Source organism: Choloepus didactylus, chromosome X (genome assembly GCF_015220235.1).
Source record: "Choloepus didactylus isolate mChoDid1 chromosome X, mChoDid1.pri, whole genome shotgun sequence".
NCBI classification, from domain to species: domain Eukaryota; kingdom Metazoa; phylum Chordata; class Mammalia; order Pilosa; family Megalonychidae; genus Choloepus; species Choloepus didactylus.
The window spans coordinates 89165204-89192809 of NC_051334.1; the positions used below are offsets into that span (position 1 = coordinate 89165204).

At 38.9% G+C, this 27606-nt stretch overlaps 1 pseudogene; it reads right to left on the bottom strand.

The window, feature by feature from the left end:
• Positions 1-594: 594 nt before the first annotated feature.
• Positions 595-3871, bottom strand: LOC119522243 (annotated as a pseudogene).
• Positions 3872-27606: the final 23735 nt, after the last annotated feature.

Consider the following 27606-nt stretch of genomic DNA (forward strand, 5'->3'; position numbering starts at 1 on the left):
TGTAACTGTGTAGCGAAATAAACCCGCATTTTATAAAAGCCTATCCTCTGGTGTTTTGCAATCTGCAGCATTAGCAAACTAGAACAACAAGCCATGCCTTCTTACTGACAGAGTAACTGGAAATTCCTAAGGTTTTTAAACTGGAAAAAACAGGTAAATATACATTGGGGTATACCAAATTGTTTGTAATGAAATTTCCCTTATTTTTAACTGTTTCTTTATAAACATCCATGCAAGGATGATTCCCAGATGTACCCCTCAAACCCCAATCCCTCTCTAGAAATTCAGATTCATATTTCTGACTCTATGGGGTGCATGTCCCCAGAAAGCCCCATCAAACACAACAGCCCCATCCTACCACAATCACTGTTTCTTTTCTTGTTCCCATTGAATGACTGTCTTAAGCTGCAGCCTCTGTTTCTTTGTAATGAACTTATGTCCAGCTTTGATTTCCAAACACCCAGAATCAGACATTTGGTGCATAAACCCAAGCTAGACAGGCATATAAAAGGGGCATATGTGGGGTACCCAGTTATCAAAAGTCCTGTTTCCACAGCGAGGACAGAAGTTAGCCCTGGACCAGATAATGCTGGGCTACCCTGCCTCCAGCAGCATCTGCTTCAGCTTGGTGTGGAGCTGGGCAAGTCTCCCTAGGTTGGGAGTCCCATCAGTGTCTTTGTAGCTCTCCACAGGAGCAGGATACATCACGTGGTCTAATTTTTCAGCCAAATGACAAGACTCAGCAGGTTCTCCAGGACAACTATGGAGATGGAATTTCCACAGAAGCTGAGGGTCCTCAGTTGGGAGCAGTGGCCCAGGTCAGGGAGGAGAACACTGAATTGGGAATCCATGATTCCAAAGTCATCAGTATCCAGATCCTGGAGGGTGACTGTGAGTCATTCAAAGAGAACCTTGAAGGGCCCAAGGTTATAGGTGAAGCTGATGCCACTCAGACCCAGATCCTATAACTGACCAACACCAGGCACCTGAGCACGTGGTCCAAGCAACTTTCCACAAGGGAAACAGAGTCCAAATGGAGAACCCAGAGATGCTGCAGATGGAGGAAATTAGAGGTCAACTGGCCAACATACTGCTCCTCCTTTGCTGGAGAAATATCAGAAGAAATGTAGATGTGGGAGAGAAGCCCATGCAGATTGACCATCTGGCCCAGGTGAGGAGCAAACATCCCCAGGGTGGACAGCTTCCAGGTACAATTCACTTCCAAATTCTGGATTGACTCCAGCTTCACCATCTTCAAGATATCCCTAATATTTTGGGTTGGTATAGCAAAAATCTTGAGTTTCTCACAGCACAGTAGTAAATCTTTCCTCTGCTTGACCTTTTTAATGAGGTAGGTGAGTTCATCTGGGGTGCCCTCCCTGAGGTAAAGGTTCAGTAACGCCTCCAGGGAAGCTGAGGTCTGCTTCTCCTCCACCTGGGAACCCTCCACATTTTGCCTAAGTCATGAGATTGGCTGCTCCTAGCTCCATCAATGAGAACACATGGGTCAGAGATGCAGACCAAATGCTCCAGAAGTCCTGATGAGCATGCTTCCATAAATCCAGCACTTGTCATTTCCATCTCCTGAAAAAGCAGGCCATCAATCCCATCAAACACAGCATGTAAGGTCACCCATTGAAGCCACTCTCCCTTCACTAGGGCACTCAGTGGGAGGCAGAAAAAGGGCCAGGCTTGCCCCATGGCCTTCAGGGCGTCACAGTGTCTCCCAGTGAAGGCTGCCATGAACAGTGGTGGGAGGAGCTCTGTAGGCAGCTCCTTCAGTGGTGTGATGGCCAAGGCCTTGTCCCTCAGCAGGTTCCAGAAGACTGGGTGGGGCCTGGCTGCTTATCCTGATGATTCTGGTTTGAAAGGAATCCAGCTCCAGGCATTGCTGGCAGAGCCATCTGCTCTGATCTCATGGAGGACCACAGTGATGATGACAGCACTCAGGACCCAGGTCCCTCTTCTGCTCCTTGGAAGATTTTATAGGCTTCTCTGCTCACACTTCTCCCTTTGGCTCCTAGCTTCTGTGGGTTAGGATGTCGGCACTTCTGTTCAACTCAGGGCGCTAAGGACACAGCTTCCACCTGCAGGATCCTGACCTCAGAGGACTCAGGAGTTCGCAGGGTGGGGACACAGAGAGGGCGCCGTGTCCAGGGGCTCTGGTGGGAAGCGGCCAACCTCTTCCAGACCGAAACCAACTCCACCAGTTCGGCAAACTTCCAAGCCCACCCCTCACCTGATTACTACAAAAAAGTTTTAATGAATAATTAAAAAGATTATAAAAAGAAAAATAAAATATCACACAATGCAACATAATACTAGGGTCAGACAACAACACCACTATGAAGAATCCCATATCCCTCCTATATATCCCCCTCTCATGCTTATTTAGCTCTGGTGTATTACCTTTGTTACATTTAATGAAAGCATATTACAATGTTACTGTTGACCATAGACTCAAGTTTGCTTTGATTATATTTTCCCCACTACCATACCCTTTCCAACACTCTGCATGGTTGACATTGATTTGTTCTCTCACATGAAAGAACAGTTTTATATTTGTAAATTTAGTCAGAATCCTTGCCAACCCCAGTTTTTCCTAAGTTAAACAGCTCCTGTCTTTATCCTCTATCTTTGCCTCAGGTGTCATACATGTTCCTAGCCCACCTTTGTCAGCTTTACTCATTGACATCTTTGTGCAGTGTAGTTACAATATTGTGCTATCATCACAGAGTTTTATGCTATACAATTCTTGGTCTATACAATCAAGCCTGCTGAACATTCTGTAGTCCTTCAGCATCAAATGCCCAATCTCTAACCTCTTTCTATCTCCTAGTAGCCTGCATTATCAGCTTTTAACTTGCAAATTTTGCTCATTAATGGTAGTTCCCATTAATGAGACTCTCCAGTATTTGTCATTTCATTTCTGGCTAATTTCACTTAACATAGTGTTGTCAAGGATCATGCACTTTGTTATATGTTCCATGTCTCTGTTCTGTCTTACAGCTATCAATATTCCATTGTGTGTATGTACCACAGTTTGTTTATCCACTCATTCATTGATGGACATTTGGGCTGGTTCCATCTCTTCACTATTCTGAATAATGCCATGATAAATATCAGTTTACAGATGTCCATTTGTGCATTAACTTTCAGTTCCTCTGAATATATGCATAGTAAAGGAATAGATGGTTCATATGGCATATCTATAGTTATCTTCCTGAGGAACTGCCACACTGTCTTCCAGAGTAGGTGCACCATTCTACATTTGCACCAACAGTGAATAAGTGTATCTCTTTCTCCACATCCTCTCCAGCACTTGTAATTTTCTCTTTTTTGGATAATGACCATACTGGTGGTTGTGAGATGATATCTCATTGTGGTTTTTATTTGCATTTACCTAATAGCCAGTGAAGTTGAGCATTTTTTCATATCTTTTTAGAGCCATTTATATTTCCTCTTTGGAAAACTGTCTGTCTATGGCTTTTGCCCATTTTTTAACTGTGTTGTTTGTCTTTCTGCTGTTCAGTTGTAGAATCACTTTATATATTTGGGATATTAAACCCTTATGTGATAGGTGGTTTCCAAATATTGTCTCCTTTGTGTAGGCTGCCTTTTTACTTTTCTGACAAATTCTTTTCATGTGCAAAAGTGTTTGATATTGACGGCCATCTTCCATGGGACAGGAGCGCAGGCGTGGCCCACACAGTATCGCCTGCGACCCCAGGACTCCGCTGGTGGCACCACTTTGGCACCCCAGCCTCCACTGAAGGTGCAGATAAAGGCCCCTAGGCTGCAGAAATGATGGTGGGGAGTAGCCAAGCCCGGGAGACCCGGCTGGGTTCAGTGTGACTTCTATGAGCTGCATCAAGCAACAGAACCATATTTGGGAACTGCTCCTTCTTCAGTTTGGTGACCATGAATGTATGAAAACATCTGAATGACATGCTGCCCAGTGGGCTCCTGGACTCCTGAGCTTGGATGTTTAGTGCTTGGACTGTCTGAGAGTGAAAAACCAGAGGAGATAGTTGGTGGCAGAACTACTGACAATGAAACCAATGGAATCGGTGACCTTCAATGATGTAGCTATCAACTTTACCAAGGAAGAGTAGGCCATGCTGGACATGAACCAGAGAAAGATGTTCAGAGATGTTATGTTAGAGAATATCAATCATCTTGTGTTCATGGGGTATCAGTTCTGCATATCAGAGGTGCTTTCACAGTCAGAACAAGGAGAACTGTGGAGAGAAGGATTAAGGTTTCTCCAAGTACAGAATCCAGGCAGGAAGAATGACCATAGAAAAGAAGAAATGATAACCATGCAGCATATCTCTAAGACAGACACATATACTAACAAGACAAAGATTTCTCACAATGAAGAGGATCCCTTTGAAAGTAATGATTTTGGAGAATACTTGACTCACTCCAAAATGACTGACATGGGAAAGAAACCCCATGTAAACAAACAATTTCAAAGAGTTCTCAATTATCATTCATTCATTGGTCAAAATAAGAAAATTCAAACTGGATGTAAATCATATAACTGTCATCTATGTGGAAAAGTCTTCAGAAGTAGTTCTGGCCTTAGACAACTTGAGAAAATACACACTGGAGAAAAGCCACATGGCTACCGTCTATGTGGGAAAGACTTCAGTGGTAGTTCTACCCTCAGAGAACATGAAGGAATTCACAGTGTGGAGAATCCATATGTCTGCCATGTATGTGGGAATTCCTTCAGTCAAAGTTTTAAACTTAGGCAGCATGAAAGAATTCACAATGTGGAGAAACTATATGCCTGCCACAGATGTGGGAAAGATTTCATGGATAGTACCACACTCAGACAATGTGAGAGAACTCATACTGAAGTAAAAGTATATGTCTGCCATGTATGTGGGAAAGACTTCACTGATAGTTCTACACTCAGACAACATGAGAGAACTCACACTGGGGAGCAACCATATGTCTGCAATATGTGTGGGAAATCCTTCAATTGTTGTGGTACCCTTAGGCGACATGAAAGAATTCACAATGGGGAGAAACCATATGTCTGCAGTATGTGTGGGAAATCCTTCAGTCATTGTAGTACACTTAGGCAACATGAAAGAATTCACACTGGGGAGAAGCCAAATATCTGCAGTATATGTGGGAAATCCTTCAGTTATTGGAGTAACCTTAGGCGACATGAAAGAATTCACACTGGGGAGAAACCCAATGTCTGCAATATATGTGGGAAATCCTTCAGAGGTTGTGGTGCCCTTAGACAACATGAAAGAATTCACAATGGAGAGAAACCACATCTCTGCAGCATGTGTGAGAAATCCTTCAGTTATTGTGGTAACCTTAGGCAACATGAAAGAATTCATACTGGAGAGAAGCCCAATATCTGCAATATATGTGGGAAATCCTTCAGTTATTGGAGTAACCTTAGGCAACATGAAAGAATTCATGCTGGGGAGAAACCATATGTCTGTAGTATGTGTGGGAAATCCTTCAGTCATTCTGGTACCCTTAGGCAACATGAAAGAATTCACACTGGGGAGAAACCGTATGTCTGCAGTTTGTGTGGGAAATCCTTCAGTCATTCTGGTACCCTTAGGCAACATGAAAGAATTCACACTGGGGAGAAACCATATGTCTGCAGTATGTGTGGGAAATCCTTCAGTTATTGTGGTAACCTTAGGCAACATGAAAGAATTCACACTGGGGAGAAACCCAATGTCTGCAATATGTGTGGGAAATCCTACAGTTTTCATGGTAGCCTTAGGCGACATGAAAGAATTCACACTGCAGAGCAACCACATCTACCATCTATGCAGGAAATCCTTCTATGTACATGATAAACTTAGGCAAAATGAGAAAACTCACACTGGGGAGAAAGCATAAGTTGGCCATCCATGTGGGAAATCCTTCCATCTACATGGAAACTTAGGCAACATGAGAGAACTCACAGTGAGAAGAAACTATACACCTGCCATGTATGTGGGAAATGCTTCACTGATAGTCTCAGATGACATAAGGTAATTAACACTGGGGAGAAAACATTTCTCCCATCTAAGTAGGAAAACCTTTAGGCATTATTCTGCTATTGGACATCAGAGAACTCATTAAATATGTTTTGCTTATGGAAGAGTCTTCAGCCACAGCTTTAACATTTAAAATAAAAGAATTCACACAGGAGTGTAATAAATTTCTCTCAGTGTGATAAATGGGTAAATGCTTTTATTTACAATCTATCTTTAAATAACATGATTTACTATTTTAGGATGAACTCAAAGTCATAATTACGTATGCTAAATTTCAGCTTAGCTCCATCCTTCAGTATACAAGTATAGCTCACAGTAGGAATAACTCCTAAACCATAAAAATGGACAGAAATATCCTTACTAGGAGGAGGATATTCTAGGAGAACAAGATATAATATTTGATGGAGTGGCTACTCAATGAAAAATGTGAGAAATTCTTTATTTACAAAGCAGTGTGTAGAATACTTGTGATGTTTCACATTGGATAATACATTCTATGTATATGTAGAATGAAGAAAAGTCTTTGGTGTTTTTAATTTACCCATTGATGTTAAATTTCTCATACTGAGGAAACATCAACACTAAAATCAAGGTGAAAAAGTGTTCAGCTGCAGTTCACACCAGGAATATCAGACTGGGAAAATTAACTATCAAGAATGCTTTACAAAAAATTCAGACATGAATTCAGAGTTTTCCTTTTGACATGTTAATGAAAAATAAATTAAAATGTAGGATTATGAGGTGATCTGGAACTGCTGAATGCAGACTTTTGTAATGAATTGTAAGCAGGGAAATCAGAATTCTGTTCAACAGATTAGCACATGCACATATTTATGAGGTAAAAACTGGCTGAAAACTTTAATTTTCAACTTCTATTTTTTCTTACAACTCTAAAAACACAATTATAATAACTAGGTTAAATCAGAATATCTTTAAATGCTAACTGACAAATGTACAAGAAATGATGATCTTTCATAATTCTTATATACTGTTAACAAGTATGTACAGAGCAATAATGAACAAAACATAGGTAAATGAATAGATTACTTGGAAGTCATTTCTGGTGATGCAGACATTTTCCCTTTTAAATGTTTTTATTGGTCTTCAACTTAAAATGTAAGTAAAATTAAATCTTAGAATAATAAGATTGTAAGTCCTGGGGTGTTTGGGGACATGGGAATGGAATATGCCCACAATCCTGATCAGGCATTTGCTGATGCCATGCATTAAAATTATGTTGCCATTATCTGTCTCCAGGAGGGTGGCTCAGGCAGTGACAATGAGGGGAAAATTTCTAAGGGGGCTGAGGTGATGGGTGTTTGGGCAGTTCTGGCCATGACTTGCCCCATGACATTTCCCAACCATGGGCTCTATTCTGGTTTGCCAATGCTGCCAGAATGCAAAATATCAGAAATGGTTTGGCTCTTATAAAGTGGGTTTATTTGGTTACAAAACTACTGTCTTAAGGCCATAATCATGTCCAAGCTAAGTTATGAACAATAGGGTACCTTCACTGAAGGATGGCCAATGGCATCCCAAAAATCTCTGTTAGCTGGGAATGCATGTGGCTGGCATCTTTTGCTCCCAGGTTGTGTTTCAAAGTGCTGTTTTCCAAATTTCAGCATCAGCTTTCAACAGCTGTCTTTAAAATGTCTGTAAGCTGCAGCAGAAATCTCCTGTATGAGCTCTTATAAAGGGCTCTAGCAAACTAATAAAGGCATATACTGCATGGGTATGGCCACATCTCCATGGAAGTTGTCTAATCAGTTATCATCCACAGTTGGGTGGGTCACATATCATTGGAAATAATCTAATCCAAAGCTTCCAACATCATCAACACTAATATATCCACCCCCAGAAGACTGCATCAAAGACATGGCATTTTTGATGACATAATACATTGAAACCAGCAGAGGCTCCAAGAATAACTCCATATTTCTGAACTCCAGAGATACACAGGGCTGCACCAGACACCAAAATCTGCCCCCATGATGGTGGCCAACTGGAGTTTGAGGAACACCAGCCCAAGCATGTTGTGGATATGCAGTGACTATTGTGGCTGCCACTTGGGCAATCCCTGCAATCCCCTCAGCTGCCTGCAATGCTCCTGCAGGAATTGCTTCTTTCTCTCCCTGTGCCTGGAAAACAGAAGGATCTTGTGCACATCAGCCACCCAGACTGTAGCCAGCATTTCCACCTGCCTGCTGCTTGAAGTCTGGTCACCAGTTCACCATTACTCAATTTCAGACTTTTGACCTCCAAAAATGTGTTAAACCACAAATTTCTGTTGTTTAAACCTGTTTTGTGAATGTTATGGCAGCCCCAGGCATATTCACAGGGGTTTTAGCCCCACAAGAGGCAATCTGGGGACCTGAGGTGATGCAATGGGCCCCACACTGCCTGCACCAACTCATGTCAATCCTGTACAATCTCTTAAGATGAGTGTGTCATAACCCATCTTACAGATGAAGAAAAGTAACTTTGCACCTGAGGGTAGTGTAGGTTTCTCTGCACTCTCCTGGGAAGCACTGGTGGGTGAACCACAGCCATTCTTGGTCCCCCACAGGCAGAGGTGAGGGTCAGGGAAGGTGGAGGGAGGCACAGAGTGCCAAGGAACTGAATGCCCTACAAAGAGAGCCCCTCCAGACCCTGACGTCTGCATCAGATGGCCAGCACTCAGGACATTGCACATCCTGTCACCCATTCAGGATGGGTCCTGGCAGCTATCCCCTTCCAGTGGACCCAAAGCACCAGGAATCCCAGGCAAGAGTGAGCAGGAGAAAGAAAAAGATGGATGACCATGTGATGGAAGCAGAGGTTGAGTCACAACCAGAACACCACAGAATTTACAGACAGTTGAGACCTTGATTTTGGACTTAAACAATAAATCTCTGTTGTTGAAAAAAAAAGTGTTTGATATTAAGGAGATTCCATTTGTCTACTGTTCTATGGTTGCTCCTGCTTAGGGTTTAAGGTCTAGGAAACCACCTCCTATTACAAGATCTTTAAGAAATTGCCCTGTATTTTCTTCTAAGAGTCTTATGTCCTTAGCACCACTGTTTTGGTCTTTGATTCAATTCAAGTAAATTTCTGCAGAAGGTGTAAGATAGGGGTCCTCTTTCATTCTTAATGAAAAGGATATCAAGCTCCCCAAACACCATTTAATGAAGAAACTGCTCTGTCTCAGTTGCTTTTGCTTGACTGCCCTATAAAATATCAATTGTCTGTAGATGTGAGAGTCTGTTTCCGAACAGTCAATTTAATTCCATTGTTCAGTATATCTATCATTATGCCACTACCATGCTGTTTCGAACACTGTAGCTTTGTAATATTCTTCTAATTCAGGTAACATGAGACCTCCCACTTTGTTCCTCTTTCTCAGGAAATTTTTGGCTTTTCAGAACACCTTGCTCTTTCAAATAAATTTGGTTACCAGTTTTTCTATATCTGCAAAGTATGTTGTTGAGATTTTAATTGGTATTGCATTGAATCTATAAATCAGCTTAGGTAGAACTGACATCTTAATTATATTCAGTTTTCCAACCCATGACCATGATATGGTCTTCCACATTTTTAGGTACTGTTTGATTTCTTTTAGCAGTTTCTTGTAGTTTTCTTTGAATAGGTTTTTGTGGCCCTCCTTAAGTTTATTCCTAAGTACTTGATTCTTTTGGTTGCTATTGTAAATTGAATTTTTTTCTTGATGTCTCCCTCTTTTTGCACATTACTTGTGCGTAAGAACACTACAGGTTTTTGCATATTGATCTTGTAGCCTGCAACTTTGCTATAGTCATTGATTGGTTCTAACCTTTGTGTAGATTTTTCTGGATTTTCTGCATATAGAGTCATGTCATCTGAAAAGAGTGAAAGTTTTACTGCTTTCTCTCCAATTTGGATGCCTTTTTTTTTTATTTTTCTTGCCTAATTGCTCTACCTAGAACTTCCAGGACAATGTTGAATAACAATGGTGACTGTGGGCATCTCTGTCCTGTTTCTACTCTTAGAGAGAAAGCTTTCAATATCTCCCCATTGAGTACGATGTTAGGTGTGGGTTTATTTTCATATATTGCCTTTATTATATTGAGAAAATTCCCTTCTCTTCCAATCCTTTGAAGTGTTTTCATCAAGAAAGCATGTTGAATTTTGACAAATGCCTTTTCTGCATAGGTTGGTATGACCGTGTGATTCTTCTGTTTGATTTATTTATTTGCTGTATTACACTAATTGATTTTCTCCTGTTGAACCAGCTTTGCATAACTGAAATAAAGCTCACGTGGTCATGGTGTATAATTCTTTTATTGTGCTGCTGGATTCAATTTGTGAATATTTTGTTGATTTTTGCATCTATATTCATTAAAGACATTGGCTTATAATTTTCTTTTTTTGTAGTATCTTTGCCTGGTTTTGGTATTAGGGTGATGATGGCTTCATAGAAAGAGTTAGGTAGCTTTCCCTCTTCAATCTTCTTGAAGAGATTGAGCAGGATTGGTACTAATTCATTCTTGAATGCTTGGTAGAATTCACATGTGAAGCCATCTGGACCTGGGCTTTCTTTCTTGGGAGGTTTTTGATGACTGATTCAATCTCTTTACTTCTGATTGTTTTGTTGAGGTCATCTATTTCTTCTCAAGTCAGTGTTAGTTGTTTATGCTTTTCTAGGAAGTTGTCCATCTCATGTAAGTTGTCTAGTTTATTAGCATATAGTTGCTCATAGTATCTTCTCATTACTTCCTTTATTATTGCAGTGCCAGTAATTATGTTTCCTTTCTCATTTCTGACTGCATTTATTTGCACCGACTCTTTTTTTTTTTTTTTTTTTTTTTTTGGTTAACCTAGCTATAGGTCCCTCATTTTTACTTATTTTTCTCAAAGAACCAACATCTGGTTTTGTTGATTCTATTGTTTTCCTGTTCTGTTTCAATTATTTCTGTTTTATTCTTTGTTATTTCTTTCCTTCTCTCTGCCTTGGTTTTAGTTTACTGTTCTTTCTCTAGTTCCTCCAGGTGGACAGTTAATTCCTCAATTTTTACTCTCTCTTCTCTTTTAATGTAGGTATTTAATGTCATAAATTTCCCTCCCTGCACCTCCTTTGCTGCATCCCATAAGTTTTAATATGTTGCATTTTCATTGTCATTTTCCTCAAGGTATTTATTAATTTCTCTTGTAATTTCTTCCTTTACCCACTGGTTTTCTAACAAAGTGTTGCTTAGTCTTCATATATTAGTGTATTTTACAATTTTCTGCCTGATTTTTATTTCCACCTTCATTCTGTTATGACCTGAGGAAGTGTTTTTTTATACTATCAATATTTAGAAACTTGTTGAGACTTGTCTTGTGACCCAACATGTTGTCTATCCAACAGAAAATTCCATGAGGACTTAAGAAAAATATGTATCCTGCTGTTGTGTGGTGTAGTGTTCTCTAAATGTCTGTGAAGTTTAGTTCATTTATCATACAATTCAACATGTCCATTTCCTCATTGATCTTCTGTGTAGATGTTCTATCCATTGATGAGAGTATGATATATTGAAGTCTCCAACTATTATTGTAGAGTTTTCTTCTTCTCCTTTCAGTGTTCTCAGTGTTTGCCTCATGAATTTTGGGGCACTCTGGCTTGATGCATAAATATTAATATTTTTATTAATATATTACTTCCTTCTTTATCACTTTTAAATGTTTTGCTTTTCAAGTCATTTGTCTGATATTAATATAGCTACTCCTGCTTTTTTGTGGGTGCTGTTTGCATGAAATAGGTTTTTCCAACCTTTCTCTTTCAGCCTATTTATTTCCTTGTGTCCAAAGTGAGTTTCCTGTAGACAGCATATAGTTAGGTCCTGTTTTTTTTTATCCATTTGGCCAGTTTGTGTCTTTTTATTCAGGAGTTTAATCCATTAATATTTAGTGTTGCTACTGTAAGAGCAGTAATTTATTCTACCATTTTGGCTTTTGGATTTTATACATCATGTCTCATTTTTTCCCTATCTCTCCTTTTACCCTTATAGATAATCTTCATTTCTACACTCCTCTCCAAACCTCTCTCTCTTATATTTTCCTATCAGCCTATAGCCCTCCTTTTAGTATTTCTTGTAGTGCCAGTCTCTTATTCACAAACTCTGTTTCTGTTTCTCTGAATATATTTTAATCTCTCCCTCATTTTTGAAGAATGCTTTTGCCATATATAGAATTCTTGTTTGGCAGTTCTTATCTTTCAGTATCTTAAATATATCATACCACTGTCTTCTTGACTCCATGGTTTCTGCAGAGAAATCTGTACATAGTCATATTGAACTTCACTTGCATGTGATGGATTGATTTTCTCTTCCTGCTTTCAGAATTCTCTCTTTGTCTCTGATATTGGACAATCTGATCAGTAAGTGTCCTGGAGTATGTCTATTGGGATCCATTCTGTTTGGGATGCACTACACTTCTTAAATCTGTAATTTTGTCTTTTGCAAGAGTTGCTATATTTTCAGAGATTATTTCTTCTGATATTCTTTCTGCCCTTTTCCCCTCTTCTCCCTCTGGGACACCCAAAGCATGTAAATTCAGCCACTTTATGTCATAACTCAGCTCCCTAACACCCTGCTCATAATTTACCATTCTTTTCACCATCTGTCCTTTGTGTGTATGAATTCAAATGTCCATTCTTCCAATTCACTGATCCTTTCTTCTTCCTGTTCAAATCTACTGTCATATCCCTCCATTGTCTTTTTCATCTCTTCCATTATGTCCTTTATTCCCATAAGTTCTGCTACTTGTTTTTTCAAGTTTTTGAATTCTTCTTTATGGTCATCCAGTGTCTTTCTTATATCCTTCATATCTTTTGCTATATCTTCCCTCAGTTCATTGACTTGATTTTTGAATTGATTTCAGGGTTTTGTTTGAACATCTTTAATTAGTTCTTCCTTCAGTTCATTGAATTGATTTGTCATTAGTTGCTTCAACTCCTGTATCTCAATTGAACTATTAGTTTGTTCCTTTGGCTACTCCATATTTTCATGTTTCCTAGTATGGCTCATTATCTTGAGCTGCCTAGGCATCTGACTTTATTGATTAGCTTATTCTGGAGCTCATTTTCACTGTTACACCTAGGGTTTTCTTGTTGTTTGCTTTGTTCTCTAAACTTTGGTGTTTGGTTCAGCTTATTCTACGCCTCAACCTAGGTTCTATTTAGTTGATTGGAGGTTTTCACCTTTTGTTTTTTTCTGTTTCTTGCCCTGCCTTTATGTAGCCTTTTTGTGTGAGGGTGTCCTCAGATATGGTCAACCCCAGTCAGATTTCCCCAGTCCAGAGAGGCCCATGTCTCAGGAGGAGGTTATGGAATTTCCTTGAGAATGAGACTCCTGTGAAGCCTTTAGACTCTATGCTTTTCCTATGCTGTCCAGCAGGTTGTGCTTGCCAACCCACAGCATCCCCAGAAGTGTGTGGAGGTATGAAGCCTTTAGTTCTCCTGGTGACCCTCACCCTGTTGCGGACATGGCTGACTGAATCTGGTTTCTGAATTCCAGCCCCTGGGGTCTCAGTTCCCAAAGTGTGACTTCCATTGGAGCTGGGAAACTCCCTCCTTTTCTTGGACATGTTAGGATCTTTAGTGAATTTTCTCCACCACTAGACTTATTGCTTTGTCTCTCAGAGCTATCTTAGCTCTGCTCTTGCCTGGGCCCAAATTGCAAGTGGTTGAGGATTTCTGTAATGGGCTAATTAGAATAGTTATTTTAAAAGAGAGAGAAAAAGATTTTAAAAATGTAAAAAGAAAAAGAAGGGCCCATTACAGACTATTTTAGGAGAAGCCCTTTAATTCAGTCCTTGCAGTTTTGATGGGCTACTGAAATGCAAAAAAACAAAAAGACATGGAGTTGCAGGCAATTGAGGAACAATCAAGAAAGCAGAAAAACTGACTTTTCAGAGAGCAGTCCTGGCCCTCAGGGTTTGCATAGATGCCTGATTCTGTTGAACCCAGCCCTTCTTCTTGTTATGATTATCTGAACTCCAAAAGTCTCTGTTTTTATTTTTGTATTGTTTTGCTGTTTTTGCTAACCCTATCTCCTCTTTGCTGGGCTGGCTGCTTCTAGATTCTCTGGTATCTGGTCTCAGTTTATCTATGGCTGGAGTTTTTGTTCAGCAGTCTAAGGTTATTAATCAGTTCTGTAACTGCAGCCCTCTCTATTGGTTCCTAGCACCAGTGACTCCTCCTCCCTCAGGATTGTGCCTTGCAAGGAGGACCATGGGATCCCTTGCCATGAAAACTTACAGATTTTGCTGCTCTAAGCTGCTCCATGCACTCGTGAGTGTTGTATGATATGTGTCCAAACTCAAATTCCTCTGCAGTGTCTGGTACACAGAGTTCCTGGCTATCTACAAGTTCCCCAGAGGTGTAAGTAAAACCCACACCTCACCACCCTGCTGTCGTGCCCCACCTCTTCTATGATATAATTTTAAGGTATGACACTGGTACAAAGAGTTAACTACAGAGTGGTATTTGGAAAACTACACATTATGTAGTATATATTGCATTCAATAGGAATATCTTACCAACACTACACTAATAGTAGGGAAGAATAATTAGTGGCTCATAAGAGTGCTGGGATATTTTCTGTTATGATAATTGTTTCAAATTGAGTTTGATGATGATTCTCATCTAAATGAAGATAATGTGACACACTGTTATCTTAGAAAGAATTATGCTAGTGAAATTAGGACCCCCCTACTTAGTAAGTAAAGTCCCCAAACTTGAGGCTTGCTCTTATGAAAATTAGAGCTGTAAATGGAAGACTAAGCCTTCCTATAATTATGCCTAAGAGGCAACTATGGACATCCTCTTTTTCTGCTCAGATGTGGCCTTTCTCTTTCTAAACACAACTTGGCAAATAAATTCATTATCCTCTCCCCTAAGAGGGACACAACTCCAAAGGGAGTTAATCTTCCTGGCAACATGGGACATGACTCCCAGGAATGAGCCTGCCCAACATTAAGGGATTAAAATTGCCTTCTTTACAAAAAGGGGGAAAAGAAAGGTAACAAAATAAGGTTACAGTGACTAAGAGATTTCAAATAGAACTGAGAGTCTATCCTGGAAGTTTCTCTTATGCAAGCTCCAGGTAGGTATCACACATGGCCACAGAATGCTGAGCCCTAACCAAAAGAATTTAGTTCTCTTCAGGGACTGGGAAAAATGTTGAAATACCTAGATCTCTATCTGAGATTCCATAAAATTTCACTCACTGTGTTTATCTCTCAGAAACTTAAATCAATCATTGCTCCTATGCCAGACAATTCCTGAAACTCAGGGTCAATGGATTGTTTAAGTAGAACAACCAGATGCAGCCCCCCTTCCCTAAAATATTGACACACCCTTTTCAGTATGAACAGTTTATGTTGGTCAGTGCCTAGACATTCATGAATATCAAGAAAATGATTAAATGAGAGGAAGGGGTAGCAACAAACATGATATGATTTAATATAGGGATAGAAATACTGAATCTTTATATAAATATTTTTGATGTTAGTGTATTAGAATATCTAGAAAGAAATAACTGAAATGATTGAAATCTAACTCATAACATCTTTTGAAATTTGCTTTATAGCTACTTTTTTTAATTAAATTCAGTTTTATTGAAATACATTCACACACCATACAATCATCCATGATATACAATCCACTGTCCACAGTATGATAACATAGTTATGCGTTCATCACCACAATCTATCTCTGAACATTTTCCTTACATCAGAAAGAACCAGAACAAGAATAAAAAATAAAAGTGAAAAAAGAACACCCAAATCATTCCCCCATACCACCCCATTTGTCCTTTAGTTTTTATCCCCATTTTTCTACTCATCCATATACTAGATAAAGGGGGTGTGATCCACAAGGTCTTCACAGTCACACTGTCACCCCTTGTAATCTACGTTATTATATAATTGTCTTCAGGAGTCCAGACTGTATAGCTACTTTTTAATTGTAGTTTGAATGTTATCACCTTACTGTTTATATCTTATATTTCACAATAAAGAATGAACTGAAACTGGAACTGTAACCCATAGTATTCTTTGAAATTTCCTCTAACTACTTGTTAAATCTTACTTTGAAAGATACTGTTATGTATATCCCAAATTTCAAAATAAAAATTAATTTAATAATTAAAATCATATGAAAATATACTCAACTTCACTGGCTATTAGGGAAATGCAAATTAAAACCACAATGAGATAAAATCTCACACATATTAGAAAGGCATTATCAGAAAAACCAGAAAGTTATAAGTGTTGGAGAGGATGTGGAAAAATAAATACACTTATTCACTGTTGGTGGGAATGTAGGATGGCACAACCACTCTTGAAGACAGTGTGGCAGCTCCTTAGGAAGCTACGTATAGAATTGCCATATGATCCAACAACCTCATAAGTAGGTATATACTTGGAGCAACTAAAAGCTTGGAAATGGATGGACACTTGTAAACCAATGTTTATTCACAACTGGCAAGAGATGGCAACAGCCCAAATGTCCATCAGTAGATGAATGGATTAAAAACTCTGGTATATACATACAACTGAATATCACACAGATGTAAGCAAAATAAAGTCATGGAGCATATAAAAACATGGATGAACCTTGAGGATGTTAGCTTGAGTGAAATTAGCCAGAAATCAAAGAACAAATATATTATAGTCTCACTAATATGAACTAACACTAATGAGCAATCTTTGCAACTTAAAGCTGAGAACACAGGTTATCAGGAGATAGAGAGATGGTAGAGATCAGGCATTTGATGCTGAAGGACTATAGAATGTACAACAGGATTGATTCTATAGATCCATAAATGGACAGCACAATGCTGTGTGATGGTAGCACAGCATTGTAAGTACACTGAACAAAGATGATTGTGAGTATGGTTTAAAGAGGAATGCTAAGGACATGTATGACACCAGAAGGAAAGTTAGGAGATAAATACTGGGACTGTAAAATTTAATGAAAATTAGAGTAGTCAATGATGGTTATTAAATGTACAAATATAAGAATGTTTTACGTGAGGAAGAACAAATGAATGTCAACTCTGCAAGTTGTTGAAAATGGGATGCTATTGGACAAAAATACCATCAATGCAAACTAGAGTCAAACATTAAGAGTAGCATTGTAATATGCTTCCATTAATTGTAGCAAAGGCAATATATCAAAGCTAAATTCTGTAAGAAGGGGATTTAAGGGAGGGGTATGGGATTCTTGGTGGTGGCTATGTTGTCTGACTTTTCTATTGTATTGTATCGCATTTTTTCCTTTTATTTTTTATTCATCACTTCCTTATTTTCATTTGTTTTTATTTTTTCCCTCTTCCTCTTTCATTGCAAAGGAAATAAAAATGTTGCCATAGAGCTTGTGGTGATGAATGTGTAAATATATGATTATACTGGGAACCATTGATTGTTTACCTAGGAAGGAAGGTATAATGTATTAATAAAACTGTTTAAAATAAATAAAAGTATAGAAGTGCTGGAGGAAAGGTGGAGAGAGGGATGTACCTAATCACTGTTGGTGGGGAAGTGGAATGCTGCAGCCCACCTGAAGGGTACTGTGGTGTTTCCAGAGGAAGCTAAGTATGGGGTTGCCATTTGGTCCTGTTAGTGGGTGTAGACTTGGAAGAGCTGAGACTGGGCTATGAATAGACATTTGCACACTGATGTTTATGGTGGCAATATTAATGATTCACAATAGATAGATAGAAGTTATCTATGGGTACATCAACTGATGAATGGAATGGTGAATTGTGGTATACACATAAAATGGTATATTTAGTGACTGCAAGAAGAAATGAAGTTGTGAGGTATGCAACTATGTGAATGGACATTGAGGACAGTATGTTGAGTGAAATAAAACAAAAATGAAAAGATAAACATTATAATGCCTTGCCAATATGGACAAACTATAATGTGCAAACTCTGAGAATTGAAATAGAGCATACGTTATCAGAGGAAGGTTTCTAGTAAAAGTTCTTAAATTGTAAGTTCCTACAGCAGTCACATCGATTCTTTTTTCTTTAAATTTTATTTGGAAATAAATTCAAAGTTATAGGAACAGTTGCAAATACAATACTAACCCCATACAAAGAATGCCATCATACCCTGACCCCCCTCCCCCGATAGCTCAATCCACCAACCTTAACATGCTGTCACATCACTATTTCTTTCCCTCCCTCCCTCCCTCCCTATCTATCATCCATCATCTATTGCTCTGTCTTCTGAACATATGAGAGCCAGCTGCACACATCCTTGAACATACACTATAATTCACGTATACACTTCCCATGAACAAGAACATTCTTTTATGCAATCCCATTAAGTGCAGCTAAGAAGTACAAGAGGTTCAACAACGGTACAAGGCTTACACTCTATATTTCCTTTTCCTTATGTCTCAACTGTGTCCCTTTAAGCCACCTGTCCTCTATCCTCCAATTCCATCCAAGTTCATCCTTGGCATTCAATCATCATCTATTTGGCCTGTCTTTTTTTTCCTCAATTGTGGAAACATATATACAGCCTAAATCTTCTCATTCCACCCCCTCCCTAGCCTTCCATAAGTGGGATTAATCACATTTAGAATGTTGTAATGCCCTTTCCCAACATCCATTACTAGAAATTTCCCTTCACCTCAAACAGCAACTCCACCCTCATTTCTTAACTCCCCCATTTCTCTTAACCCAAACTCTACATTTCATCTCTATGGTTATATTCTCTGATAAGTTCTTTGTGTTTGCTGTGGGGGTTAAAATTAACCTCTTAAACCCATAACAATCTTGTTTTTCTTTGATACCGCCTCCACTTCACTAGGACACATAAACTATGTTCCTATACTCCTCCATTCCCCTACCTTTATATAGTTGTCTAAAATTACATATTTTACATTGAGTTCAAAACCACTGATTTGTCATTAGGGTTTGTGTAATTTATATCATGTAGGAAGTAAATAGTGGAGTTACAGTTCAAAAATTATTGACTTCTGTTTGTATTCATTGTGGTTGGAGAATGTGCTTTGAGTATATTCAATTGTTTTTTAATTTCCTGAGGCTTGTTTTATGTCCCAGCTTATGGTCCCTTCTGGAGAAAGATCCGTGATCACTAGAGAAAAATGAGGGTCCTGGTGCTTTGGGATGTAAGGTACAATATATTTCTGTTAAAATTCTCTATATCTCTTTCTCCTTTCTGTTGCTTCTCTGTTTGTAGGGCTCCCTTTAGAATCTGAAGTAGGGCAGGTCTTTTATTGACAAAGTCTCTCAGCGTTTGTTTGTCTGTGAAAAATTTAAGCTCTCCCTTGAATTTGAAGGAGAGTTTTGCTGGGTAAAGTATTCTTGGTTGGAAATTTTTCTCTCTCAGAATTTTAAATATGTCATGCCACTGCCTTCTCACCTCCATGGTGGCTGCTGAGTAGTCACAACTTAGTCTTGTGCTGTTTCCTTTGTATGTGGTGACTTGCTTTTCTCTTGCTGCTTTCAGAACTTGCTCCTTCTCTTCAGTATTTGAGTGTCTGATCAGAGTATGTCTCAGGAGTCTGATCAGAATATGTCTTGGAGTGGGTTTATTTGGATTTATTCTATTTGGAGTTCACTGGGCATTTATGCTTTGTGTAGTTATATTGTGTAGATGGTTGGGGGAGTTTTCCCCAACAATTTCTTTGAATACTCTTTCTAGACCTTTACCCTTCTCTTCCCCTTCTGGGACACCAATGAGTCTTAAGTTTGTATGTTTTATTTTATCTATCATTTCCCTGAGATCCATTTCAATTTTCTCAAATTTTTTCTTCATTCTTTCTTTTGTTCTTTCATTTTCTGTTCTGTGGACTTCCAGGACACTGAGATGTTGTTCAGCTTACTCTAGTCTTGTATTGTGAATATCCAGAGTCTTTTTAATTTGGCCAACAGTTTCTTTTATTTCCATAAGATCTTCTATTTTTTTATTTACTCTTGCAATGTCTTCTTTATGCTCTTCTAGGGTCTTCTTTATGGCACTTATATCCTGGGTCATGGTCTTCTTGATGTTCTTGAAATCCTTTGCCATGTTGTTTTTCCTCAATTTTATTGCTTTGATTAATTCTGGGAGGAACTTTGTTTCTTCTGATAACTTGATTTGTGTGTTTGGAGTTGGATTCTCCATATCGTCTGGTTTTATCATATACATTGAGATTTTCTGTTGTTTTTGACCTCTTGTCATTTCCTCTGCTCAACAGGGTTCTTTTAACTTTTAAAAAAAGCCTGTCTAATTTTTCAGAAACACTGGTGATGTACACTTTCTCTAATTAACCAGCAGATGGCATCTGTGAGTCACCTATACCTCTGAAGTCAGTTCTCCACCCTGTCCCTGTGGTGTGTGGGGAAATGATTCTTGTGGGTTCCACCTGGAGAACTCAGCCTTGGTGTGTTGCTGGAGCTGTCTGCCCAGAATGCAGGGTGCTTGTAGGGGTGGTCAGGGAGGAAGGACAGCCTCAATATTCAAATTTCCCTGGTTCCCGGAGATTCAAGTCCACCACAGTAGTCCAAGCCTTCATTTCATTTCAGCCCCAGCCCCTCTCTCTTGCTGTCCCACAAACCACTGGACTTGGTGTAGTGTCCCTGGGATCTCCAAGCAGGTCCCCCTGCCCAGCCATGATCCTCCAGGACCTCTGCTGAGGGAATGCCATGCTACATCACCAGTGCACGCTGTCCCTCAAGGGAAGCCCCAGGCCACCGGGCTGAGCCAGCTCTCTTTCAGCCTGATGCAAAAATGGCTGAATGGGGCATCTCCACACCCCCCTCCTTGCACAGTTCCTCCTTCCCAGCTCCAGGACAACTGGCAGGGCTCTGGGCTGTGGGCATGGCCCAGGCAGGAGTTTATCCAGCCCTCCCAGGAGCGAGCTGCTAGCTGTGAGGTTTCATTTGGCTTGTGGCTCTTCCCTCTTTTCCCCTGGCCCCAGGGATATCTGTAGTGGGCTATCTTCCAGGACAGACACTGAGAGGTCAGCCCAGCCCCCTCTTGCTGTGTTTTACTGTGTGGTTCCCACAATCACACCTGCAGCTGCTCCTGGGATTTTCCCCCTTTTTTTAATTAAAAGAGCCTGTCGGTCTCCAGACACCAAACCCTGGCTTCCCCAGATCACCACACAGCTGCAGGACTTCCAGCCAGCTTACTCACTCATTTCAGAATGCAGACTCCTAGTTTCACCAAGTATACAGCCCCTGGGAACTAGCAGATCTTGTCCAGTTAGCACATAGCTGTAACCGGTATTCTGGGTCACTCTCTGGACCTTATCTAGTGTTTTCCACGGAGGTGTTCCTTAGCCCTGTCTCACCTAGCTGCCATCTTGGTTTCTCCCTCAGTCACATCTATTCTTGAATTGCAATGGTTATCTCTAAATTTTGAGATGCTGAGCTCTTTGTGTATAACCTTGTTGGTCCCTGGAACTTCAGATATCTTTGTGACATGTGAAACTCAGAGCTGGAGTTCTGCAGCTGTGAAAGCCAGTATTACCACATACAGCAACTGTTAGAAAAGCTGAAAAATTGTTCAGACTTAATTAGAGGTATGAATTGAGCTGATCTGGTAATGACTAAGACAAATCACACTAAAGGGTAAAAGATGCTATTGATAGTGTTTTACGACTTTACGTAGGAAGAAAGGCTTATTTGGTTGAAAATCTTTATTCTCTGTAGCACACTATATAAATTAACTTGTATGTTAATAGCTGATTCAAACACCATAATTACATGGAATTTTGAATAAGGAGTGAGATTGTGTTGGTTTGTACAGGTTAGTGTGAAGCACTCATATATCCCAGAATAATTTGGGCAGAGAATAAAACTGTATTTGCAAAGCCCTATTCAGGGACTGGAGAAAATGTGGAAATATTAAACTTCCCCATCTGGGGAATTACTGACATCCAGTCATTCATGACTACCAATTTAAAAGGCTGAGATCTCAATCCTGGGTCTTGCCCTTATGAAGATTTTATTGCAAAGAAGAGGTCAAGCTAACTAAAAACTTTGCCTTAGAGTCACCCCCAGAGAACATCTTTTGTTGCTTAGATATGTCCTCTCTCTCTAAGCAAACTCTGTAGGTAAAATCACTGCCTTCCTTCCTTCATGGTACATGACTCCTGGGGATGTAAATCTCCCTGATAACATGGGACATGACTCCTGGAGATGCACCTGGACCCAGCATCCTGGTATTGAGAAAGACATCTTGTCCAAATGGGAGAAGATAAATGAAAAGAAGTAAAGTTTTAATGGCTGAGAGATTTCCAATGGAGTAAAGCATATCATTCTGGAGTTTATTCTATATGTTGTATGGATATGCCTTTTTAATTTTTAGTGAATTGGAATAGCTGAAAGGAAATATCTGAAACTGTTGAACTGTAACCCAGTAGCCATGATTTTTGAAGAGAATTGTATAACTATATAGCTTGCACAATGTGACTGTGTGATTGTGAAAACCTTGTGGCTCACACTACTTTTATTCAGTGTATGAACAGATATGCAGAAAAATTGGGACAAAAATTAAATGAATAAATAGGGGTAATAGGGTGGGTGGGATATTTTGTTGTTCTTTTTCTACTTTTTTACTTTTTAGTAATACAAATGTTCAAAAATTGATTGTGGTAAAGAATGTACAACTATATGATGGTACTAGGAACCTTTTATGGTGCACTTTGAATAATTGTATGGTATGTGAATATATCTCAATATAATTGAATAGAAAAAAAACTGAATTCAAACAGAAATAAATTTAATAATAAATCAAATATATAATTATAGAGAAGAAAATAAAAAAGAATGCATGTAACTTTTGAACATAATATATGTCTACATCCTCAAAGAAACCTATTCTAGGAGCATAAGCACTGCAAAGAGATCTTGGACTTCATTTAAAAATGTTGTTATGGTGGTAGTGGTGTAGTGATTCCAAAAATGTTTGGAGTGTACTGCAGCTACAAATGAGTAAATATTAATGCATTGATAATCTTTGGAACAAAGATCTTTTCTGTAGGAGCAGGGAAACATAGATACAAATGGAAGAAGAAAAAAATATTATCATGTTGGATTAAAGCTAGAAGTACCAGTTAGAACTTGTGATAGTTTTGAGCTATGTACCCTTCATGAAGTACATGTTCTTAAACTTAATCCATTCCAGCCATGTCACACAACAGAATTTTGAGTTATTTTTCTGAGCCCTTTGCTGTCATACTTCTATTCTTCTTCTTCTTCCAATGTGGTAGAGAATGTCATATATCCCTGTAGTGGTGCAAAACTTTATGTAATACCAAAATAAAATTTTCTTAATCCATTCCTGTGGGTATGTACCAGTTGTAAGTAGGACTATTTGATGAGGTTACTTCAGTTAAGGTGTGGCTGAAATCAATTAGGGTGAATGATAATCCTATTACTACAGTCCTTTATAAGCAGAATGAAATATAGATTATGGATAAAAAGCCACAGAGAGGCAGCCAGAAGCTGAAAGCCAATGGAAACTGGAAGGGAAAGAGAGGTCACCATGTGCATTGCTATGCAACAGAAAAGCTAAGGACCAAGACTCACTGGCATTCAGCTCCAGGACACCACAGCCTTCTGGGAGAAAGCATTTCCATGAAGATGCCTTGATTTTGGATATTCCTAGTTCCCAAACCATGAGCCAATAAATTCTCATTTTTTTAAAAAAAATGAGAAAGAGCAAAAACTGAGGACTTAGCTGCACACCTGGATGAACTTGAGAAAGAACAGCAAACTAATCCTAAAGCTAACAGAAGGATACGCATCACAAAAATTAGATCATAAATAAATGAAATTGGGAACATGAAAACAATAGAGCAAATCAACAAAATCAGGAGTCTGTTCTCTGAGAAAATCAATAAAATAGATGGACCCTAAGACTGGCTGACAAAGAAAACAACAGAGAGGATGCAAATAAATAAAATCAGAAATGGGAGCAGGGACATAAGTACTGACCTCACAAAAATTAAAGAGATAATAAAAAGATACTATAACAGCTATAAGTACTTACCTCACATAAATAAAGGAGATAATAAAAAGATACTATAACAGCTATATGCTAACAAACTGGACAACTTAGATGAAATTGGCAATTCCTAGAAAAGTATGAACACTCAACCTTGACTCAAGGGCAAATAAAAGACCACAATAAACCAATCACAAATAAACAGATTGAATCAGTCATCAAAAAACTCCCATAAAAATGTCCAGGACCAGATGGCTTAACATGTGAATTCTACCAAACATTCAGGAAAGAATTATTATCAATCCTGCTCAAGCTCTTCAAAACAAATTGAAGATGAGGTAAAGCTCCCTAAGTCATTCTCTGAAGCCATCACCCTAATATCAAAACCAGACAAAAATACTACAGGAAAGAAAATTACAGACCAATCTCTTTAATGAATATAGATGCAAAAATCCTGAACAAAATACTTGCAAACCAAATCCAGCAGCAGATTAGTAGAAGCATACAACATGACCAAGTGGATTTTTTATCTAAACAGTTCCTACAACACAACACCAAAAAGATAGGCAATCCAATTTAAAAATGAGCAAAAGACATAGACAATTTTCTGAAGAGGAAATACAAATGTCTCAACTTCACTAGCTATTTGGGAAATGCAAATCAAAACTGCAATGAGATAACATCTTACACCCACTAGAATGGTTATTATAAAAGAAAACAGAAAGCTGCAAGTGTTGGAGAGAATGTGGAGAAAGAGGTACATTTATACACTGTTGGTGGGAATGCAGAATGGTGAAATTGATCTTGAAAGTCATTTGGTGTTTCCTCCAGAGGCTAAGTATAGAATTGCCATATGATTCAGCAATCCTATTACTAGGTATATACTCAGACAGACTGAAGGCTAGGATACAAATGGTCATTTGTAAACCAAAGTATACAGCAGCATTTTTCACAATTGCCAAGAAATGGAAACATTCCGAATGCCCATCAACAGAAGAGTGGATAAACAAATAATGGTATATACATATGATGGAATATTATGCAGCTGTAACACAAAATAGTCATGAGGCATGTAACAACATGGATGAATCCTTGAGGACATTATGTTGAGTGAAATTAGCCAGAAACAAAAGGATAAATACTGTATGGTTTCACGAACATGACCTAACAATAATGAACAAATTCTGAAAGTTCAAATTAAGAATACAGGTTATCAGGAGGTAGAAGGGGGATAGACATTGGAAATTTGATGTTGAAGGAATACAGATTGTTCAACAGGATTGATTGTAAGTTCTAGAAATTGATTCAGAATATTATCTCATGGTAGCACAATATTGTAAGTATAATGTGCAAAACTGAGGAGAGTATGGTTGAAAAAGGAAGGCTAGGGGCATGTATGACACCAGAAGGAAATAGGACAAAACTGGGATTGTATAACTCTGTATAATGTAGCAAAAAATCAAGAGGACAATGATGGTGATCAAATATAGAAATATAAGAAAGTTTTACATAAGGGGCAATAAATGAATGTCAACATTGCAAGGTGTTGAAATGTGTTGGTATATGGGAAAAATACCATCAATGGGAACAAGGGTCTATTGTTAACAATAATATTGTAATAGTCTTCCATTAATTGTAACAAAGTCAATACAGCACAGATAATGTCAACAGAGGGATATATAAGGGAGGAGTAGGAGATTCTTGTTGTTTCTCCATTTTTATTGTTTTTCATTTTTATTCTTTATTCTTTTATCTTTTATCTTTTTTTCTTCCTCTTATTCTTTTTGAAGAAATGATAGTCTCAATAGATTGTGGTGCTGAAAGCATAATTATGTGATTATACTGGGAGTTATTGATTGGTCACTTAGGATGGATTTCATGGTGTGTGAAGAAACCTGTTTAAAAACAAACAGAGAAATGCCTTTTCATACCTTTTGCCCATTTCATAAGGGAATGTTTAATTTTTTTATGAAGTTAAAAAAATAAAATAAAATAAACAGAAAGTTACAAGTGTTGGAGAAGACGTGGAGAGAGAGATACACCTATTCACTATTGGTAGGGAAGTAGTATGGTGCAGCCACTCTGGAGGGCAGTATGCTGGATCCACAAGTGGCTAAGTATAGGGTTGCTCGATGATACTGCAATGCTGTTATTTTGTATATACTTCAAAGAACTGAAAGCAGGGACAGGAAGAACTGAAGGTAGGATCACCAATAGCCATTTACCACTGGTGAATTTGGCAGCATTAGTCATGATTTGCAATGAATGAAGGTTGCCTAAGGGTACAACAAGAGGTGAAAGGAACGGTGAACTATGGTGTATACATGCAATGGAGTATTGAATGGCTGCCATCAAGAATGAATTCCTGAGGCATGCAGCTAGGTGAATGAGCCTTGAGGACATTGTATTGAGTGAAATAAGCAAGAAAAGAAAGGACAAATATTGTCAGGCCTCACTAATACAAAATTACTATAATAAGGCTCTAAGATGGTAGCATAGAGAGGAGTGGAAGCCAGTTATTCCCCCTGGAACAACTAATAAAAAACCAGGAACAACTAGTAAATAATCCAGAATAACAGCAGGGGGAAGAATGTGACCATCAACTCATCATACACCAACCTTAATTGGGAGGAATGCCTGAGATCACAGCATAAAATCTGTAAGAAAAACTGTGGATACAAGTCAGGAGAACTCTCCTCCCACAGCCTGAACTGCAAAGCCTCATGGTGCTTGAGAGCAGTTCTCTCTGAGCAAGTGAATACAGCTCAGCTGAACTCCAACTGGGTTTTTAATTAACAAACATGGACTGCTTGATACAAGCTACAAATCCTCAACAAGCAGACAGAGCCTTTGGGTGATGTCTGAACTTGGAAAGCCAGAGGGTAGCCACGGACTGGCCCTGAAGGGGGCTTTCTGTCCCTGTTTCAGCTCAATGGAGTAAGCCTCAGCCATTTTCAGTTCCCAGCACTCTGACTGAGACAAGGGTAGAGATAGCACAGGCAGAGAGAGACCATTGAAATGCTAATTACCTCTCTCTAGGGGGTTTATCTTCCTTAAGAGGAAAGAGGTGTGGCCTAGCTCTACTACCCACCTTCCATTCAAAACCAGACCCCAGAGCCTGGGGGAAAACAGCCATGGGCGAAACCTCCATACACCAGTCTGGAGTTACAGGCTGACAGGTGCCACCTGCTAAGCAGAAAAGGACAGTAATCTGAGGCCTAACAGGGTGTACCAAATATCTAAGACACACCCTCAGGGAAACTGGATATGGAATAATTCTTCCTTCTGGTACTGGGGCCCATTTTGGTCTGGGAAAACCATGCCTAGCATGATGAAGGAAACCATGCCAAGACAACATAAAACTACAACCTACACTAAGAAAAATGAAGTAATGGCCCAGTCAAAGGAACAAATTTACACCTCAACTTAGATACAGGAATTTAAACAACTAACACTAAATCAATTCAAAAGAGATGAAACATATAATGAAAACACTGGGCATACATAAAGTAGAAATTGAAAGTTCAAAACACCAACTGGCAGAATCTATGGAAATAAAAGGCACAACACAAGAGGTGAAAGACACAATGGAAACATACAACAGCAA